The 19,903-nt window shown below is 37.3% G+C and overlaps 1 protein-coding gene across 1 annotated transcript in view; it reads right to left on the bottom strand.

Annotated features, from left to right (window-relative positions):
- ZFYVE28 (zinc finger FYVE-type containing 28) overlaps positions 1-19,903 on the bottom strand; it is a 214,067-nt gene that overhangs the window by 30,731 nt on the left and 163,433 nt on the right. The gene's annotated exons all lie outside the window — the stretch shown is intronic.

Genomic DNA, 19,903 nt, shown 5'->3' with positions numbered 1-19,903 from the left:
CACAGATTATTGACTATGTGTGAAGCCAATTAATAGCAATAACTGACTACTCTGTAAGATCACACAAGGCGAACAAGGAGGTTGGGAGAGAGGATCTTTGACTGTTAGTGGTTTCATCTTATTTAACTAAGTTAGCCAGAAAAGCCATTAAACAGAATGTTTAAAGTTTCCTCGCTTCTGAGGTCCCTTCCAGCTATATTTATGTGGTCCTATATATCTTCCTTGCCTTCAGCTTCAATTCAGTACATATGTCCACAAAGACTAAAAAGAGGCAGAGATAGCTTATCTGTACCCTCAGGTTATAGCATTAGTAGCATTAGGTCAATTGAAGTTCTCAATATGCAACCGCAGCTGTTTAAACACTAAAATGAGTGTCATACTTATTTTCGTACATCTGAGTAATATTTAAAAATGATCTATTTTGCACAGAATACTTTGTTAGACATGAAGAGAGCTACCAAGTTTAAAGAAGACCCTGTTGGGAAGCTACCCTCCTGAGGCTCATAGTGATATCACACATTATTCAGGCAGTGGTTATCAATCCTGTGGAGCATACAAACCCTTTGCTTCTTTTCCTTTCCCTACTATATACATGTTGGTTTTTTACTGTGATGGGAGAGAAGAGAGCAGAAAGGAAAGTCAAATTTTTAAAGTTTGCTACATTTCTATAAATCACAGGATCATAGATTTTTAGAGGTAGAAGGGACCCTAGAGATCATTTAGTTCAACATCATCATTGCAAAGACAAGGAAGCTGAGGCCCAGAGGGATAAGGATCCCCACCACGATCACACAGTAGGAAATAGTAAAGTCACAACTTGAACACAGGTCCTTGGACTCACGATCCAGTGTTCTTTCTACTATGCTATACTGCCTCGGTCTTTAAACTACACCACACTGCTTCAAATCTTCCTCAAATGATTGCTAGGGGGAATATGAGACCATCATCTAAAATCAGGTCCTGCTGTTATTTGCTGAGGTTAGTTACCTATGCTATGTGATCCTAGACTACATTGCAGTATGCCAGGGCACTAAGTAAGGCTCCCAAAGCTGGTTCTTTTGGGGATTGTGTCTTCCTATATGACCGGTTGGTAACATTTCATATAATTCATTCAATATATATTTACCGATACATACTACTGATACATACAAGGCCGTTCATGAAGTCCTACTTTAATGTCTCATCAAGGTATGGAGGTTACCCTGGGTTCTTGATGAATCCAAGAAGCTCTGTCAGGTTCTACCATGCTAAGAAGGCTTGATATATGGTCCAGGAAACAGACTATGTTTACTTCAAAAATCAGAATCACAGGAACCTCAGGAACCAACTAGTCCAACCTATACCTGATGGAGAATTTAATAATAATAAAAATAGCTAGAATTTATGCAATACTTTTAATGTCCACAAAATAATTTACATATACTATATTATTTAATCCTCACAATAACCTTATAAGGTAGGTGCTATTATAATTTCCATCTTATAGATAAGGAAACTGAGGCTGAGAAAGGTTAAGTGGCTTGCTCAGGGTCAGACAGCTAATGGGGGTAGGATTTAAAGGCAGAATTTGAACTCAGGCCCTGTTTTTGTTTTGTTTTGTTTTTGTTTTTGGTGAGGGAATCTGGGTTAAGTGACTTGCCCAGGGTCACACAGCTAATAAGTGTCAATTGTCTGAGACCACATTCGAACTCGGGTCCTCCTGACTCTGAGGCTGGAACTCTATCCACTGTACCACCTAGCTGCCTTTCTGACTCAGTCTAGCACTCTATATACCTTGTCATTTAGCTGCCTCTAACAAATTTACTCTGACAAATAGACAGTGCTTGAAGATATCTAGTGGGAAGGAACCCCAATACTTCCCAAGGCAGTCCATTCCATTTTTTGATAGCTCACTGTGTCATGTGCAAACTTTACAACAATGCTATCTATATTTTCAATTACTTCATTGATAAAAATGCTAAATATCACAAAACCAAGCACATATTCTGGGGGGCATTCCATTACAGACATTTTCCACATTAATATCAAGCTATTAATGACTACTTTTGGGGGTGACCACTCAAGTAGTTCCAAATCCAGCTAACTATTATAATCTAGTCCATACCTCTCCATCTTGTTCACAAGAATACCATTTATTTATTAAGCTCTTAATATGTTCTAGTCATTGTGATAGGCACTAGGGATATAAGGAAAGGCAACCCTGCTCTCGAGGAGCTTCCAGCCTAATAGGGAGATGACATGCAAATAACTATGTACAAATAAGATGTATCTTCCAGTTTATTCAGTGATAATGATTATCATTATTATTATCATTTTTGTTCTGGACCCATGCTTTCTTTAGCATAGGCAGCTCCCTTTGTTACAGAAGCTCCTTCCACCATTGTAGACTGGCAGTTCATACTTATTGCCGCAGAAAGTTGCTGGGAGCCCTGGGAAGTTAAATGACACGATGAAGTTAAGTCATATGACGAGTAGGTTGGAGGCAGGACATAAACCCTACTCTTTTTAACTCTTAAGATCAGTCCTGTATTTTCCACACCATACTGCCTCGCCATCTGTCTAAAAATGCTGTCAGAAAGGAAATGAACTTATTCTGACTTGCTCTGTTCTTGATGAAGTCATTATGGCTCTTTGTGATCACCACTTCCTTTTTTTTCTTCTTCAATTAACAAGCATTTATTTTCTCTCATTCCCAAGACCCAATCCAAAAGATAAAAGAGAAACAAAGACTTTGTAACAAACATGCATAGTCAAACAAAGCACATTTTCATAACGGCTAGGTCCAAAAATAAACGTTTTGTTCTGTCTCTTGTATCCATCACCTTTCAGAAACTGAATAGCATGTATCATCACTGGTCCTCGGGAACTGTGATTGGTCATTGCACCGACCAGAATTCTTAAGTCTAAAAGAAATCTGCCACCAAAATATTGTGATTGTACAAATTGTTCTCCTAATTCTCAAATCACTGCATCAATTTCATCCAAATCTCCCAAAGTCTCACTGAATCCATTCTTTTTGTAATTTCTCATGGCACAGTAGTATTCCATCATGTTCATGTGCCATAATTTTTTCAGTCATTCCCCGATGGGTACTCATTTAGTTTCCTGCTTTTGGCTACTACAGAAAGAGACGCTATAAATATTTTTGTTAATGGATGTCCTTTTCCTCTCTCTTCAATGTTTTTGAGATAAAGGCTATTTATTTACACTCATTCTAAGCCATCAAAATCTAAACAACGAGCCTTAGAGGCTTGGGGTGGGGGCTATTATTGGCCATTCAATGAAAGCAAGTTAAGACATCACCTCATGATGTCACTGGTCCTTTTTCAGAACAAAGGACATACAACAACAAGACAAAGGTCCAAAGAGATCAAAGTAGTCATGCTGGGTCAAAGTATATACACAGTTTAGTGACTTTTTGGGCATAGTTTCAAGCTGCTTCCCAGAAAGGCTGCATCAATTCAAAAGTCTACCAACAGCGTAGTAATGGTCCTGTTTTCCTCCAGCTCCAGGAACATTTGTCATTATCCATCTTTGTTATCTCTGCCAATCTGATGGGTGTGAGAGGGAACTCATTGTTGCTTTCATTTGCATTTCTCTATTTGTTAGTTATTTGGAGTCTGGATGTTTATAACTTTAATTTTCCTTTGAAAACTTCCCATTCATAACTTCTGCACATTTATCAATTAGAGAAAGGCTTGTATTCTTATAAGTTTGAATCAACTTTTTATTTATTTTGGAAATACTTTTATCAGAGACACAAGTTACAAATATTTTTCCCTAATTCATTGTTTCCATTCTAATTTCATCTGCACTGATTTTGTTTGTGCAAAAAACCCCTTTTCAATTACATGCCCATTCTGTGATTCTCTCTGTCTGATATACATTCATGAACCCTCCCTCTATCCGTTGATCCCAAAGGAAATTTGTACCTTGCTCTTCTGATTTGTTTATGATGTGGCTGTTTACAGCTAAGTCACATATCCAGTTTTAGCTTATTGTGGCATATGATGTGAGGTATTCGCTTAAACCTAATTCTGCCGAACTACTTTATAGTTTTCCCAGAAGTTTTTGACAAATAGTCCCTTCCTAAGCAGCTGGGTCTTTGTGTCTATCAAGCACCAGGCAACCAGGTTTGTTTGTTTCTCTATGTTGTGTTTCTAATTAGTTCCACTAATCAACTTCTTTTTATTAACCAGCACCAAATTGTTTTGATGACTATTACTTTGTAGTATAGTTTGATATGGTACTTCTAGGTACCCTTTCTTCCCACTTTTTTTCATTATTACCCTCAAGATTCCTGACCCTCGTCTCTCCAGGTGAAATTTGTTGTTATTTTTTCAATCAATCAAATAAGCATTTATTGAGGACTTGCTAAGTGCTAAGTTTTGGGGATGCAAAGAAAAGTAGTAGTAGTAGTAGTGGTAGTAGTAATAGTAACAACTAGCATTTATATGTACTTAAAGGTTTGCAAAGTACTTTACATGTTACCTCATTTAGGCCTCACAAACACCCTGAGGGAGTTCTATTATTATCTCCATCTTACAGATGAGAAAGTGGAGTTGACAGAGGAAAGTGATTTCTCCAGAATCACACAGCTAATAAGTGTTGGAGACAGGATTTGAACTCTGGTTTGCCTAATTCCAAGTCTGATATTCTATTCACCGTACCATCTAGCTGCCCAAACCATCCCCACCCTAAAGGAGCTCACATTCTAATGCAGGAGAAAACATATAAACAATCATGTACACACAAGAAATGCACGAAGTAAGTTGAAGGTAGTTTCAGAGAGAAGGCAGTAGCACTGAGGGCTCCAGGAAAGGGTTCTTGCAGAAGATGGGTTTTTTAGTTGATACCTGAAGGAAGCCGGGAGACAAATATGAGGACAGAGAGCATGCTATGCTTGGAGGATAGCCAGGGAAAAAGCAGAGTCAGGAGATGGAGTATATGTGTGGGAAACATCAAGGAAACCAGTGCCAGTAGATCATAGATTTCACATTCCCTACAACATGTCAAACCCCTCCAATATAGAAATTATGTGCTAAAGGTAAAGCAAACTTCAGCTGTCTGCATGGTCCAGGACACCCAGTATCCAGGAGAAGGTAAACAAACAAATGAATCATGAACTGATGTTCACTGACCCTGAGCTCACTTAGCACCCCTCTCCTGCCTCCCATACTATTTATGGTGAGGCTGGGCTAGCAGAACCAAAGACCTGACATGTGGCATTTAAGAAAACCCAATTCTATACTTCTGATCTCCACTCCCCACTTCCCAGTGCTGTGGAGACTCTAGCTCCAGCTGTGGAAGTTGGCTGCATTATAGTCAGTGCAATGATAAGTGCAGCAATTTGGATGCAAGAGCATGCTGGAGGCTGTGACAACCAGCCAGAGCTTCAGTGACAACTCCACAGCCCCAGCTGCAAATCTCTGCATCGCTGGCACTGAGGCAGACAACCCCACAGCACCAGTGCTGTAAAGCTCGGAGCTCTGTACTGGGGCAGACAATCCCACAGAAACAGCATGGTAGCTCCCTGAATTGCTGATGCCAGGCTAGAGAACTGAGGAACAGAGGGAATGGGACAAGACACTTGTGTATGAGGTAGGGGGAAGGGAAGTTTTGGAGCACCCCACTAAAGCCTGAAGGAAAGCACTCAGCATCCAGTTGGGGCCAGTTCTGCCCGCCCAAAAGTCAGAACAGAGACCTAGGCTGATAAACCGTGAATTGCCCAATAGAAGAAGAAGCTGAGATGCTTTGAGACCCAGTTCCCAAGGAAACCACCATCAGAGATATTCAGACAGTGAAAAATAGCAGAAAATAAAAGGGAAAAAGACAGAAATTAACAAAAATCTCAGAAAGAAGAAAACTCAAAGATTTTGAACATAAACCGATATATCAACAGGGAGAACACTAACAACAGAATGAAATAGGGCTTTCAGATGCAGTAAATAAGTTTTTGAAAAATAATAGACAATGATCCAATTTTATGAGACAGAGGACCTGTAGAAAGTGAGAAGAATATGGAAACATGACATGCTGTTCCTGAGTGGTTCAAAAGAGAAATGGGAATTATAAATGCAGAATGTATAGCCTGCACAGCAAAAATAATAGGCAGAACAGAAAAACTGGACCCTGTGATGATAAGTCTCACCAAAGAAACAAAAGAGAGAACAATAGCTTGGGAATAAAAATATACAGAAGTGAAAGATAATCTAGAAGGGGAAAAGCAAAAAACCCCAACAGCATTAAAAGAAAATATGCTCACCATACAGGCAAAACATACTGATCTCAGAGATAGGATGTGTAGAGACAATCTAAGGATTATAGGTCTCCCAGAAGAACATGACTAGATGAAAAACACGAACACCAAAATCCAATAAATGATACAAGAGAACTGCCCTGAACTTCTGAATACAGAAAATGAGATACCAATTGAAAGAATTTATAGATGCCTCCAGAAAAAAATCCAAGGTTGCAAACTCCAAGTCACATAACAGTTAAATTTAACAATTTAATTCAGAAACAAGTTCTGTAAGCAATTAGGAGAAAAGCTTTTATATAAAAAAGAAAGGAAATTCAAATAATACAAGACTATTCTGCACCCACCAGAAAACATAGAAGGGAATGGAACAATGTGTTTCAAAGAGCAATGAAGCTCAGGATGCCGCCTAGAGTGACCTACCGTGCAAATCTGAGCTTAACCATAAGTGAAAAAAGATGGACATTCAACAGTAAAGACATTTGAAACATTTTTAGGAAGATGGAATAGAGTATTTGCTTCTCACACACCCCAGACAACAGAAATTCAGAAGGAGTGATGTAGGAGCCAAGGACAGCAACAGCAACAGAATGGTTGCAGAGAGGCCAGTAAGAGACTTCTTTCTAAATGCACACAAGGAGATGGGGAGAAGACAGACGTCTGGTGGAGGTCACAGCAATGAGGCAGGTCTGGGGCATTACGTACAGAATTTGGTAACTTCTTGCCTATAGGTGACTCAAGGTGGGGAAGGCACATGAAAGGGGGGTATGAGAGCATGACAATAGAGAGGAATGTGTGATATGCCTTGGTCAAAAGAGAGCTAGCAATGAAGGGAAAGTGACCTCTGTGGTCTCAGTAAGAGAAAAGCCTTTAGAGGAGTTGCTTAGGAGGAGAAGAGAAGTACTAAGAAGGGAGAGGAAGGAAGGAAGCCTTGATTTGGTGGTGGAAGGGGGTTCCATTGATGGATGTTTCTATGGATAAAGAGAAATGTTTTGTGAAGGGAGATGGGGACCTTGTGTCTGGGGAATTTGGTACTTTAAAAGACCTCTCATTCCACCTTGGGGAGGGGAAGGTTGGAACTCCTGGGAGTAACTGGCAACTGGGGGAGTTGGAAGACATGAACTCTGGGTGGAGATTTGGAGACATGGCAGGGGGAGGGGGAAAGATAACTGGAAGAGGGGGTTAGATAAGTGATGGGTCACATAATCAGGGATGTGGTAGGCCTATCATGGGACAGTATCTTCTCTGACATTGGCAAGAACTGGCACTGTTCCGGGAGTGAGGCACAATGATAAGGAAGAATCTGCAAAGTAAACTTTACAAGGCAGTGGCAGAGACTGCCTAGAGATGAAAGCTAGAATGGATTCCTTGGAAATTTTGACTGCATGAGGAATACAAAGAATAAAGGGAAACCAGATAATTATAGGGGTCATTAACTAGAGAATGAGATTCTAGAGTGGATAGAGAGAATGAATAATGAGGAGAGTAAAGAGAAATCCTTTCTGGAAAGGGGGTGGTCAAAAATGAAATCCAAAACATTAATAAGTAGGACTAGCTGAAGGGGAGGAGAGAAGAGAGAATCTACCTGAATGAGAGGGACAGTGTGTGTGTGGGAAGAATAAACATATAAAAGCAGGAGAGAAAAGGGAACTAATAAGCAAAACCCAAAGGGAAAGGAGTAACAAATGAAAGGAGGAAGATCAGGGATCGGGGAAGAGAGCTGCAAGGAATAGGGACATCTTTAAAAAAGATTCAGGCAAAGTAACTAACGGAATACAGTACTGTGTTCACAGCAGAAGAGGAAGAACATAATAACCTAAAAAATTAAAGACAAAGGAATATATAAACCTAACTCATAACTTGAAATGTGAATGGATAAAAACAATCCAATAAAATGAAACAGAGTGACAGATGAGAAAACAAAACAGCATGATCTGTCACTTAACAAGGAACACATATTAAAAAAAAAAAAACAAAGGCATACACAAAATATAAGTGAGGGGATGGAAAAAATTTGCTTTGCATCAAGTGAATCCAAAAAAGGCAACAGTTACAATCATCTTATCTGAAAAAGTGAAAATAAACATTCAAAAAATGAAAAGGGCAAACAAGGAAACATTATGCTGAAAGAAAGTGTAGAACAAACCAATATTAGTAGTTAACTTATACACTACAAATTCCTTAGCATCTAAATTCACAAAGGAGACATTATCTGAACTACAAGAAGACAAAGACAGTAATATAATAGTGATAGGAGACTTTAATATTCCTCTATCAGTTTTGGATAAATCTAACAAAAAGATAAATAAAAGGAGAAAGATGGAACTGAACAAAGTGCTAGAAAAACTCAAGGTAAATAGTGTTTTCTAAATGGGACTGCAAAAGGATATACATATTTCTCAGCACCACATGGAACTTTTACAAAAACTGACCATGTATGAAGGCACAGAAATATTGTAAACAAATATAAAAAAGCAGGAATAAATAAAGACTATAATGCATTAAAAACAATAATTGGCACAGGGACCACAAACAAAATATAAAGACCTAAATGGAGACTTAATAATGAAATTCCAAATAATGAGCAAGTCAAAGAACAAATCATAGAAACAATAACTATGTAAAAGAAAATGAGAATGATGAAACAACATACCAAAATTTCTGGGATGCAGGTAAAGCAGTCCTCAGAGGAAAAATCATATTCCTACAAACATATATTAACAAAATAGAAAGGATTAATGAACTGAATATGTATTTTAAATAATTAGAAGGCCAACGAATGAACAAAACTAAAATAAGCACAAAAGAAGAGAGATTAAAAATTAGGGGGGAAATAAACTGGAAACAAAAAAATCTATAGAAATGATACAAAAAACTAAAAATTAGTTCTTTGAAGACCATTAAAACTGATAAACCCTTAGCTAATCTGATTAAGAAGAGAACAGCAGAAAATCAATCAATAAAATGGCAAATAAGCGAAGTGACATCACAGCAAAACCAGAAGAAATAAAAAGAATAATCAAAACATATTATGCACAGTTATGCATTAATAAAACTGCAAACACAAAAGAAGTAGAGGAGTACCTTCAAAAATATGAAATACTAAACCATCAGCAGATCAAATAGAGATTTAAATAACCCAATTTCAGAAAAAGAAATAAATCTAGCCATAAAATAACTACCAAAGAGAAAACTCCTAGTCCTAATGTATTCACAGCAGAATTCTATCAAATTTTTAAAGAACAATTAGTACTCATACATCACAAGTTATTTTCAAAAATTGAGAAAGAAAGTACCCTACCAGAATCCTTTTATAAGATAAATATTGTCCTAATACTTCAACCAGGAAAAGATAAAACAAAGAAGGAAAACTATAGGCCAATATCAGTAATGAATACTGACTAGGAAATTTTAAACAAAATTCTGCCAGAGTACAATGATTTATCTAAGAAATCATTCTTTATGACCAAGGAGGAATTACACCTAGAATGCAAGGATGGCTTAACATTAGGAAAACAATCAACTTAATTATATTAAAAACCAAATATCCAAAACCACATAATCATCTCAACAGATGCAGAAAAAGCCTTTCATAAAGTATAACACTCTTTAGCATAGAAGTACCCTTTTTAATACTATAAAAAGCATCTATCTAAAACCAAATGCAAGTATTATATGTAATAGGGATCTACTAGAACCTTTCCCAACAAATAAAGGAAGCAAGGATGCTCCCTCTCCCCACTATTATTTGATTGAGTTCTGGAAATGCCAGCAATAAGAAACATCATTTCCTGTAACAATTAATCAGCTTGTATTACAGTGCTCATGAAAAGTATCTGAAAAAGGTCACCATGAAAATAAACATGGCTTATATACTAATATTAATTGTGGAAGATGATGAAGTAGAGAAATTCTGTGAAGATCTTGATATGTCCATTCAAATGAAATCAACATATCCTTTAATATTTGATTTCAATGCAAAGGCAGGTATGAGGGAGCATTTGAGAAGTTTGCTGGAAAAGAGCTCGGCCATTAGAAATGAGTGATTCTAAAGATTTGTAGACTATATACAGACCTTAGGACTGTAGGTTATTAAGATTTTCTTCAAAAAGAAAGTTGGGAAGTATTGGACATGGCAAGAACCAAACAACATTACAAAAAGATGGTACTAATTGTATTTTGGCAGGAAATGACTAGTTACTGATGTGGGAAATATACAGTTATATACAGTTAGACCACCTATTTATTAGCACAATGATAAAAATCAACACCAACAGAATAAAAATGAGAAGGTAATATGGCCTACAACAACTCCAATGTGACCTATATAAATAATATTAACAGCTGTTAACACTAAAAAATATTACCTCCCTTTGCTTCCCCCATTCCCAAATCCCAACAGGTACCTGGAGACAGGAGTGAAGAGGTAGTATTCATAGGTCACCAGGATATTGTTTTGAGTTGGTATGAAGGTAGATTATGAGGCACAGTGTCTTAATTATGGATTTCATCTGGTCTATTTCAAGAGAGGAGATATCATAGCTTGCTTGTGTGTGTGTGCGTGTGCGTATACTTGCATACATATTCACATCACCCCAATGGAGAAAACTTAATGAAGCGTAAAAGTTCCTCTCCTAGCCCACATTCAGATAGTGCAATTATATATACAATGCCACTGTCCCCTCTAGGTGTGATGTGTCCAAGCAGTTGATGAATACATTACTGTTATGATTCATGTGCTAGTACTGGTTCTTTCTGGATGGTGTACCATGTTATCTCTGCATATAAACACACATTACCTCTATTGGAAGTGTTTCAACAAGCTTTCTTACTACTGTTTCCTAATATCCTTTGAGTCTCTTCAGTTCCTCTCACTCTCTTTGATGATGGCTAAACCTGACTGTCCTACCACCTCCAGGCCCTTACTGAGGATAAAATAGCCTCAATGAGTGTCACCAAAAGGGAAAGGGTAAGGAAAAAAGCTACTTGTATCAAAGGATCTGAGGATAGAGAAAGGCTCAGCTCAACCCCTATGGAGGGAAATGGGTAACATTAGGACTGTCCTTTATGGCAAAGGGAAGAGAGAGTGACGAGAGATATCACTGGTGATGGACTGGAATATTAATTTCTAACCTAGAGATAAAAGAGGTCCTCACAATGGGCTTTGCGCCTCCAGAAACTGAGAGGTGGATGATACCTCCAAACCTCTCATTCTGCTGTATCCCTTTCATGAGCTTGATGCTTACTTCTTACCCTGCCCCTCAACCACCTTGCTTGTGACAGTATTTCATTATCAATTCTTACTTTTTCTTCTGGCCATTGTGGGGAAGGGACAGTTAGTTGGCAGGAAAAAAAAACCTTCCCTGCTTCCTCTACGTGGTTTCACCTCAGTGGGTGGGTTAGCACAACAGTAGAGTCTGACAAAGTTTTCTCCTTTCCTCTCTTTTCACCACAGCCACATTATGAATATTCCTAAGTGAATTTTCTATGCTTCTTACTGTTATTAGAGCTTTGTGTTTTTAAATAAAAAGTTTCAATGATCAAAAAAAGGTTTATTTAAATTAGGGCTCAAGATATTACTATTCAATACATACTTACACTATGAAGCTATTTACTCTTTACATATCACAGAAATGTTACTCAAGTGATTCCCTGAAGAGCTTGATAAGACTTTCTACCTCTCCCTCCTGGGAAAAGGCCAAGAAGAAAACTAATATTTTGGGCTTTGGAACATAAAGAAAATGTACATTTATAAAAATCCAGTTCTTAAATCTTACAAAGACCAAGTGATTATATAAACTACACATATTCAAGACCTAAACTTGAAGGCTCATTTTCCCCTTAAACATGATGAATTCAAGAAGCCATGCTTAGCTGCAGCAGATGGCATTCCCTATTCCTGGCAGGCAATTATGTTGCTGCATCAAATTAGGTGTAAGTGATGTTAAAAAACTGCAGTAGGGAAGATATGTGATGCTAAACTCCCATCAAGGTAGGCAAAAAAAGCCTTTCAAGTTCAACCTTTAAGTCCTGGCCAATTTGATAAATGGTTAGTACAAAAGATTAAAAAAAGCCAATCAGGCCAAATGTCACCACTGCAGGAATATAATATACTGAGAGAGAAATCAGGTGAAGCGTCCCTGAACTTCAATAAAAGACTGAGAGCCATAAAACCTGCGGTTTATACTGTGGTGTCAAAAGAACAATTAGTTCTTTTGGTAGATTAGGGCAAGGAGGAAGGGGACACTGATCATTTACTGCTGGGAAGGGCAGATCTCTCTTACTACATGATTCAATGGCATATTTCATTTTTTTAAAACAATGTTCTTCTTTGCCTCTGCTTCTCTTGCTTAATTGCCTTTAAATGTGGCTGTTAAGATTCATGGGAACTTTCAGGCAGATTGGGAGGGCTAGTTTAATATAGATCCAATAGGTTTCAAGAAATAGAATGCTTTAGGACAGAAAATTAATGAGGCCATGGTCATAGAGTATCCAGAAGCAGCAATACTTATAAGTGCCCAAGGAGAACTAAAGAAGAAAAAGTAGGGCACAGGGAACATAAATTTATTAAGGACATAAGCATTTTTACTGATCAGAAAAATAGTGCAGATGATTGAGTCTTAGTAAGTAGTAAGCACACATAAGTTTGGCCAGGTGCCACCACGGTATCTATTACCCCAAACTATGATGATAGAGACCAAGGTAAACATGCAACCCAGAGACATGTCTGGAATGCACCTTTCTACTACAGTACCCTGTAAACTAACACTTATCATCAATTTCACACTGCTACTAAAAAAATTCCAACCTTATATGGAATCTATCAGGACCTACTTAAATTTGTTGTGCATTTTTCCATTTGGATACCAGTGATGCCAATAGCAGTTTGTGCACTAGATGCAGTATAAAATACATCAGTGAGGACATGTATGACTGGTAAAGGGGGTGATTCAGTCAAAAGAAGCTTTCTTGTGCTTTCGTAGATCCCCTAGAGAGCACTGAAGGAAAAACAACGGCAAAGAAAAAGAAGGCATAAATGGGTGGTGAGCTGATCTGTGGAGGGAATACTCATAATAAATACAGCATGCCAGACCAAAGTCTATATGCTTCGTGTATCTCATAGGAATTGGGCTGGATAAGCTTGAAGACCCCTTTTAACTCTAAGATACTACATTCTAAATTCATCCTCTGCCTATTATATGCATTCTCTTTATTCTGTTTTCCACATGTTACACCCTCTCTGAGATTACAGAGTAATTTCTCAGTTTAATTACTATAAAACACATTCATTCATTATTTACTGAGTGCCTAATGGGATCTTGTCATAGATTCAAGTCAACACGCTAAGTGAGCTGGAGTTAAGGAGACCAATTAGGAGACCACTGCAATATTACAGTTGAGAGATAATGAAGTCCTGAACTAGGGTGGTAGCAGTGGGAATGCAGAAAAATAGATGAAATAAATGCTGTGGAAGTGGACTCAAAAGGACTCAGCAGTTGATTTGAATGCAGGAGAAGGGAGGAAGGAAAGGGAGGAGTCAAACATGTCTGAAGTTTCCAGCTTGGGTATGTTATGTTGGGTTTTCTATTTAAGTAATTGTCATCATTTGTAGGGGAATCAGCTTGGGTCTAACAGAAAGCCCTTAGTTGTTTTGTGCAGTCTCACATGTATACCGTCCTCCCATGGAAAGTGTTACTCATCACTATAAAAATGCTATTTACCTGACGGAACATTCATTTCCTCACTAGACTGTGTGGATGACATAATCCAAAGAGTGCTGCATTTGGAATGAGAGGCCTGGTTTTGCACTGTGGCTCTGACACTAACTGTGCTCCATAAAAAGAAATGTTATGCTCTTTTTAGAAAATACAGAAGCTACCTACAATTTCAGGATTCTTAAGATTCTTATTAGTAAAACATATTATACAGTTTTTAGAGGGTGGCATGAAAATAATTAAATAAAATTTTGAATTGTGAAGACCAAAATGGCCAGATTCAATAGTGGCACACCAAACTGCTGACAACCAGCAGACTCAACAATCTGGAAATGGCCTTTGGAAAATGACTTACATTGATCGCACTGCAAGGAGCCTGGCTGCAAGGCTCCTATCAACATAAATGTTCACCATCATTTAAAATCGAGCTCTATACAGATAGACTAACACACCATGCTGCAAAGCTTTTAATTTAACTGCAAGCAAAGAGAATGAGAAAAAGTTACATATGCTTTTATCCTGGCCTTTAAAATGTAACTATAGAAAGGGAATTTGCAGCAAAGACAACTTTGACACTACAAAGAGAAATAACTCAAATTTTTCATTTTAGGAGAACGGTATTTAGAAGACCAATAGATGTACCAAGAAAAGTCTTAACATTTTAAGGACCATGGAAAAAAAACAAACTCAAAGGGGAAGTATAAGATATTCACAGAATCTCAGATTTTGGAAGAATTCTCAGAGAAAATCTCTGAGAATAAAACTAGGAAATAATTGGGGAAACAGAGCCTGGTTCAAAATCCAGCTCTGCTGCTTACTACTTATCTGATCACTGGACAAGGATTATATGACTTGACCAGGATCACACAAAACTAATGCCAAAATCAATGCATGAACTTTGGTCTTTGGACATTCTCATCAGCACCTCATTTGGGCTTTTGCAGCTACTGCTGCAAGTGGGGTGTCCAAGTTGCCAAGGGTATGTACTACCTAGAGAAACATGGTAATGTTTCCAGTTATCATTTTTATGGTACAAGATTATTCAATTACATTGATATATTACAAACTGATTTCCCCACTTCCTTCTCATTGAACATGTAGACAGTTTCCATTTGCCCCACTATTAGAAAGCAAGCTCCTATTTGTCCAGCAAAGTCTTTTCCCCTAGATCCATTCTAGGACATAGTCCTACCACTGGTAGTAGTATCAAAAGATGCAGTGAGCTCTGTAACTCAATATAAATTAAGATTGCTTTCCAAGAAAGGCTTAACCAGTTTATAGTCTTACTAACATCAAATATTTTTAGGTATTTTACCAATTTGATGGGCATAAAAGTGGTACTTCATTCATTTTAATTTTTGATCATTACAGAGAGTAAATATTTTTCAAATGGCTATAACAATTTGTTTTCTCCCTATCAAAAACTGTTCATGTCCTTTGATCATTTTCCCCTTGGGCAATGGGTATCATTTCTTTTATAGCAATGTTCCTTATTCACTCTGGATGATAAATTTTTATCAGACATATTTGCTGTAAGGATTTTTCTACATTTTTCATGGCTGAAACTTTTTTAACATGTAAATCCTTTTAATTTTTAAAAAATCCTTTATAATCAAGTTGATTAATTTTGTTTCCAATGATTTCTTCCACTAGTCGGATAACAATTTTTATCTTCCACACAAAAGAGATAAATATATTTTTGTTCCTCTCATTTGTAAATTAGGTACAATAATTTGAAATGATAAATTCAATTGAAGTTTATGGCAACACATGATGTGGGGTTATCTAAATCCAATTTTTGCTCTATTGCTATCCAATTCTCTCATAAATATATATGTGTACACACACACACACACACACACACACACACAACATGTTTAATTGAATGATTCCTTTCCTCAGTGTTTTGTCATACTTAGGTTATCAATTTCTGGATTCTTTGTTGTGTTCCAGTGATCTGCTTTGTATTTTTTATACATGTCCAGACAGTTTTTAAAATTGCTGTTTTATAGATTTTGTCATCTGGCATGGCTAAAGTCTCTTTGCATCAATTTTTCAGTCTTTCTTGACATTATTGGCTATCTGTTTTCTATACAGATTCTGTTAGTATTTTATCTCATAAACTATCTATTTCCCTTTGTAAGACTGAGTATTTTTAGATAAATTTAACTACTATATTATTTCATACCTTCCCTAAAGTATTGTTTTGCTACAGTGTGTAGAGTCTCAAAGGCCCAGTATAGAGCAAACTCTGGAAAGTCAGAAAGATTTCAAGTCCAGAGCCAGTGAGAGACTGGATAAAGATCCAGGCTAAGATTAGAGAAGCTAATTACCAGAAGGCTTGGTTACAAGGTGGTGAATTTTTTGGTCACAGCAACTTGTTAAGCTATAGTCTAAGGAGTGAGGAGATGTGATCTGAATCTATGGAGGGAATGGCTATACAAATGAAAAAAAAGGGATCCTTGAAGTATTAAAATTTTATTTTTGCATGTATATTTCAGACTGACATGCTTTCATTTGGAGTAATATCTTTAAATATGATTATTTCCTTATTAATTTCCCTTAATGTTTTCTCGTTTTAACCTAATTTTATCAGGTATCATCAATGCCTCTCCTGAATTAGCTGTAGACTGATAAATACAATCTGACCCTTTGATTTAAATTCATAGAAATACCTTTTATCACCCTCCATAGCTGTCTTCCGCGTATAGAAGGGACTACCTCCTCCCATAGTGCTCCTTCTACCAGTCACTAGTCCTGGGTCTTCTCTAGAAGTAGGGAAATGCAATTCTTTGGATTACTCCTACTTTCTAGTATTAATGTTTCCCTATTACCTCTAAGATCAAATATAAAATCCTGTTTGGCTTATAAATTCCTTCATAACTGCATAACTAACCCTTCCTACCTTTCCAGTTTTTAAAAAAAATTTTAACATTCCACTCCTCTCCATGTAATTTGTGATCTAGTGACATTGATACCTAATATTTTTCAGAGGCAGGACTTGAACCCAGGTCCTTTTGATTCAAGGCTAGTTTTCTACCCACCATGCTACACTGCCTCTCACTCAAATATAATATAATTGTAAACAAATTCCCTATATTCTGTGCTGTGAGTTAAAAATCTTATAGAAATTCACCAACTAAATCCAGCTCTCCTTCTCCTCTTCGTTTGGTTCTGTATTCAACTCTTTGTTCATCTCATGTGGCAGTCCAAAGCACATGTACTGATGGACTAACTCAATGGGGTACCCCTTTTAACTCTGTGCCATCATACAGACAAAAGACACTCTTTACCTACTTTGTTTTTCCTATGTGGATTCTTGGAATGATCTCTTAGGAGTGCCTATAGATTTCACTGGGAAAGCCTGACAAAGTTCTGATCTTTGGTGCAATTGACACATGGTCACATGCAAAAAGGAACATGCTGGGGACTTCATCATCTAGGAGAAATCTCTCTTTTATGTGAACTTTTCACATCACATCCTTAGTGATAATGGCAAACATTTTCTTGTTTCTTATCTCCTTTGTTATTGATGAAAAGAGGACTATTGAAAAAGTTATTTGTAGTTGCAGTTATTAAATAATCTTGCACGATCTTAGCTATGAATGGAAGACATCATCTTGGTGGACACACTGTCTTGTAGAAGTGATATAAAAGACTATCAAGGACATGAACTAATTGAGAAGAAGATGGAGCTGTCACTGCTTATGTGGTGAGATAAGGGATGACAGAGGAATAATCCAAATGTTGAATTATTGTTCATACTGTCTCTTCTCCTCCACCTCAGAAACCATTTCATACTTATTTATCTGTGCACATGGGCTTTCCCCCACTACAATCTGAGTTTCTGAAAGCAGGAATTGGTTCATTTTTCTACTTTGTATCCCCAATATATGGTACAGTACCTAGAACACATTAGTCCTTAATAAATGTTGGCTGAATGTAATTGAACTGGTACCCACAAAATATTAAGAGAATACTAGGAGAACACCTTTGACATGTCTGGTAAATGCTCTGGGGGACTGATGGAAAGACCTGGCCAAAATCTGCAGTTTAAAGAAGGAATACATGCATTGTGCATCAAGCTGGAGGAAAGAGTAGCAATGAGATCATGGATCCAAGGATGGACATCAACTCTTAGTATCTTTGTCAAATATTAGAACTTCATCTTGGGATCTCTAATACACTTTCCCCTTTCCACTTCCATTTACTTTTTTTTTTTCACTTTTGCCCGCTGTAATACTAAATAATTTTGGGGGGGAGGGGCATGAATTTGGACCTGTGATTTCATTGGTACAAAGAACTCTCAGTGAAGAAACACTTCTACTAGTGAATTCTGACAAGTATTTTGTCCACTGAAGCCCTGAGCAGATGTTTCCTGCCTAAGGTCACATGACCAGTGAGTGCTTTAATGTGGGTCTTCCTGATCCCAAGAATGACTATCTATCCACTCTCTTTATTACACTGTCTCTCCTCAAAAGTTTTCACATCAGAACACGATACTTTTTAGAATCTCCTTACCTAATGTTTTCATTTTCAGTTTCCAAACCATACTGCAGCACAGATTTATCTGTCTTCCCCATGCTCACCTTTGCACTGAAGTCAACGAATATCAAGTAATATGTTGACTTTGTTAGAAGGCTCTTGTTTAGTTCTTCATAAACCTTCAAAACTTCTTCATCCTCTACAACAGATGTTGGTGCAAAAGCTGCATTTATCTTCATGGTGATTTGTTTGCTTACGCACATTGTGAGCACTGCAAGGCAAGATGACCAAGTGTGCCATTAAATGACGTTTCTTGTTGCCTTTGAGGACATGATGAAACCAATTCTGCCAATTCCTTTACTTGACTCTCCAAGGAGAACCTGGGAGCCTTTCTTCTATTTAGCTGCAACCTCTTTATGTCTTCTGGTTTCGTTACAATGAAAACTACAACATGGATATGGTTCAGTACCCCCATAGTGCATCAACTTGATGACTGTTGGATAGAGACTGATCCACAATACAACGGTTTAATTAACTTGGAGATGGTCTATGATAAATTTTCAGTTCCATGAAGGCAGAGATGGCATCTTATTTATCTTTGCATCTCTTTCAGCACCCAGCACAGTGCTTTGTATACAGTAAAAACTCAATAAAAGTTTACTGAAAGTTATTTAACTTTTTGGGGTTTCAGTCGTTTCTCCAGATCTCTATGATCAATGCGCAAATCACTTAATATGCCAGGATCTTAGTTTCTTCATCTGTAAATTCAGAGGGTTAGACTATTGAGATCCCTTTCATCTCAAATGGTCTCTGGTTCTATGAAACACTGATTCCACCTGGGGTAAATAGCTGAATTCATAAGACAAAAAGGTTGGTTTCAAAACCTTTGAGAAAAGCCACTTTGGTTATCATTTGTCCCTGATTCTGGGGTCAATATTCCTTTCTTGTCCCAAATTCTGAATTTGTTCATGAATTTGATACCACACTCTGAGTTTAATTTTATAAACTGGCTTGCTTCTTAAAGAGATAATTAAGTGGCAATTACAAATGCAAACTATTAAAAGGTGCTCCTCTACTAACACAAATATCTAAGGCTAGGAGCCATTCCCTAGCGGATATGATCAAATAATAATGAACAGTTTGCAAGCAAATTGTAAACCCTTCCCAACCATACACAATGTTACTACATATTACTATTAATAAAAGAAATACAATTCAAAACAACTCAGAAATTTTACCTCACACTCAGCAAATTGGCAGAGCTGACAAAAGATGAAAATAATCAGTGTTGGTAGAGCTGAGGGAAAGACAGGCACATTAAGAAATACACTATTGGTGAAGCTATGAGTTGGACTAATTATTCTGGAAAGTCATTTAGACTTATGCAAAGAAAGAGACTAAAATGACCATACTGTTGATGAAGGCTAAGTGTATATCCCAAGGA

Source organism: Phascolarctos cinereus, unplaced genomic scaffold, assembly GCF_003287225.1.
Source record: "Phascolarctos cinereus isolate Bilbo 61053 unplaced genomic scaffold, phaCin_HiC Scaffold_9;HRSCAF=440, whole genome shotgun sequence".
NCBI classification, from domain to species: domain Eukaryota; kingdom Metazoa; phylum Chordata; class Mammalia; order Diprotodontia; family Phascolarctidae; genus Phascolarctos; species Phascolarctos cinereus.
The sequence above is the reverse complement of the archived record's forward strand: the minus strand, read 5'-3'. Positions and strand labels throughout refer to the sequence as shown.